The 3,216-nt window shown below is 28.9% G+C and overlaps 1 long non-coding RNA gene across 1 annotated transcript; it reads left to right on the top strand.

Annotated features, from left to right (window-relative positions):
* The first annotated feature begins 513 nt into the window (after positions 1–513).
* Positions 514–1,181, top strand: LOC147812588 (uncharacterized). The gene is made up of 3 exons (XR_015432907.1): positions 514–663; positions 820–855; positions 1,064–1,181. It is a non-coding gene; the product is annotated as an uncharacterized LOC147812588 (long non-coding RNA).
* The last annotated feature ends 2,035 nt before the right edge of the window (positions 1,182–3,216 follow it).

Below are 3,216 nucleotides of genomic sequence, written 5' to 3'. Positions count from 1 at the left end.
TTTAGTATTTGTCTTATATTTATAATTAACTATTATTATTTATATAATTGATTATCATTCAGAATTTACTATTAAATAGTATCGTTTATTAATTATTTTAAAATACGTAAAAACTATTATTTATGTACTACAAATACTTAAGAAATTTTTGAAGTGCGTGAGGCGAGCTATCTATGGCAACGCCAGAGAGTCCCGCAGTGGACTGATCGTTAAGACACGGTTCCCAGCAGATCACCGAAGTCAAGCATCACTGGCTACGGTCAGTGTGCGGATGGGTGACCACTTGGATCAGTCTGCGTAGGGACCGAGGTTGTGCGGTATTGGTCCTCGTTAAACTGTGCTACCGTAAAGTGCTCGACTTCGCGCGCAGGTCATCGGGCTACCGAAGCGGGGGTACCATCCCCTCCGCAGAGGATCGAAATTGTGATGGCATGTCTTCGGATCATCCTCCGGGGTGTTTCCCAGACCGTCGCCAATAGCCCATTGTGCAGCTCTAGTGCGACGTGAATTAACAACAACAGCATCGCCAGAGAAGGAAGACATTTTCGGAAGAACGACGGGGGAAAACAGCTGCTACTTTCAAATGCTGTTTACTAGTAATACTGCGTGAATTAAGTCAACGAAAACTGCTCATTTCCCTGACCGTCAAAGGGTTAATAAAGGGTGAATTTTTTTACTATTTTGCCTTTACAATAAGAATGATCTAAAAAAATTTGCACTTATGTAATAAATTAAATAATTAATATTTTTTTACTTCAGTATTAGTGTGTAGTTTAATTAATGACATAATTTTTGTTTACATTTCTTTTCCTTTGACAGGATTTAAGAGAAAACAAGAATCAAAATGGTCAAAAGGTAACAATTAGTGAAATTTTAAAATTTATCCCATCCATTTATTTTTGTTATTATTTAAGTTTTTGTGTGTTTATAGATAAAATTTAAATTGGCTAGCAATGTTTCATTTAAAATTCACCTTGTTATTCCATTTTAGTGCACTTTAATTTGTGTTGAAAATTTAATTATGAGAAAAAAAGAGTGTTCCACTTAATATTTTTTTTCCCAGTATCTCTTTGATAGAGCTGAGAAATTTCACAGAGGTATTCGTAAATTAGGCTTAACTGTGTGCATGAAGATGGCTAAAGTTATTTGGACCAGTTTCAACTTTTGATCAGTGAAATAAGTATGTTCTTGACATTGTATAAAATGACTTGACTCTTTTGCATATTTTTTTTAGAAATTAAAATTTTTTTGTTTAGAAAATGTAAATAAATTTTTAAGAATGCGAAAATAATAATAAATAAATTATATTAATAAAAATAAAAAAATATTCATATAGATTACATAATATAATTTTTCCTTTTATTTATTTATTTTGCTAAATTTATTTCGCACTGAATATTAAAAATGTTCCACATATAATATTGCTTGATTGCATAAAACTTCTTAAAAACAAATTATATTTAATGGAAATTCATACCTTTCTTTTTTTCTTCATATTTAATGGAATTTCTTTTCAAAGCTTACTATTTTCCTTTTTTAAAAAAAATAATAAAAAAGGTAAGAAAAAAACCTTTTGGTTCACTTTTTTCTTATCTGTAGCTGTAATTAATTATATATTATTCTAAGCGAAATAATAAATTTAGGTTTAAAAAATTTACTATTAAATTCAAATATGTATATAGTAATTCTGATATTGTCTGATTTGTATGACCAGAAAAAATTGTGCTGAAAATTCTTAAAGATGCCTTAAATGCCTTATCACAAACGAGAATCTCGAAACGTACAGTTAATGAACCCCTTTTTGACTCGTCCGATTTTATCATAAATACACGCGGTTTTATCAAAAATCTCTTTTTAGTTATTGTCATAGGTTCCATGTTTTTTTATTTTATTTTATTAGTTTTCGTATGCGATGACGACTCGCACAGTGAGAAAAAGAAGAAATATGTGATTTTTTTCAATGTATATATTCTTTTACGCTTTGATAGGAAAAAATTTTATTAAATAATCGTTTTTCTTTTGAATAAAAGTTTTTTAAATTTCATAAATGTTACTTTCGTGCATAAAAATTAGTCTTTCATTTCTCTTCTATTGACAAAAGAAGAAGAAAAGGAATGAAGTACTTAAAAAAAAAAAAAAAAAAAAAAACTGCTTATTGAGGGAAAAAAGATTTCATATAATTTTTTGTCCACCAATCACATGACTGTTAATACAATTCGAAAACATTTGTGCGTGTATCATAAATGTTATTTTAATCATAAGTTTAATTTGTGTTATTATAAAGAAAGAGACCTTTTTTTGCAAAAAAAATAGCGATAGCTCTGATGCACTAAGATGAAGATTCAAAAGCATTCATGTTATTATATCAATTACTTCAAACAGATTTTAGAAACAATAATAAAAAATGCTAAAACAATAACTATGAAAGAATTAAAGAAAGATTTTAATTAGTAACATATTAAATCTGAAACAAAAATAACTTTGAACTTAAATAAATTTTATAAGAAAAATCTATTGTAAAATGAATGAAATTGAATATGTTATTTTGAAAGCGCGACCTCCTATAAAATTTAATACAAATTATTCTGAAGATTAATGGTATTTTATAGGTGCTAGTTCACTTTGCTTTGTCTATTTTACGTTTAATCTACTTTTTTTTTCTCTTTTGTCTTCAGTTTATTCCAATATCCTGAGAATTATAGTTTTTTTCCTACATATGGAAAATCTCACATGCAATATTTATAGAGTAAATTGTGTAAAAGTTTAGATCTAATTTTTACATTGAAAATATGAAGTTAAACTTTTCTTTATTATTAACATTAGAGAGCTTAGATTCTATTTACTTAATTGTAAAACTACTATAATAAACAAAAAAAAGAAGAAAATAAACTGTAAATGAAATTGCATTTGAATAGGCAATTCATATTTTTTTATAACCGTTGTTGAACAGCCGACCCAATTATTTGGGTTTACGACTACTAATGTTCAACTCCGTAGCCTTGTCATTTTGAACTCAATCCAGAAGACAAAGGAACTCTCCGATTGATTATCGGGAGAAATTTGCCTTTGTTGAGGATTTTTTGATGAAACTTACACGCATTCGTGTAACATGGAGAGGGAAACCACGAAAACTTCCCACGGTCAGCCTGACGACAATCCATGATCCGTCTACCACTGAGGATATTTCTGGTCAGCACTGTGTTTCTGGTCAGCAAC

This window comes from Parasteatoda tepidariorum, chromosome 4 (assembly GCF_982258835.1).
Source record: "Parasteatoda tepidariorum strain Cologne lab strain chromosome 4, Ptep-v5.0, whole genome shotgun sequence".
Classification (NCBI taxonomy): domain Eukaryota; kingdom Metazoa; phylum Arthropoda; class Arachnida; order Araneae; family Theridiidae; genus Parasteatoda; species Parasteatoda tepidariorum.
Note: the sequence above shows the minus strand (reverse complement) of the source record. Positions and strands in the feature narration are given on the sequence as shown.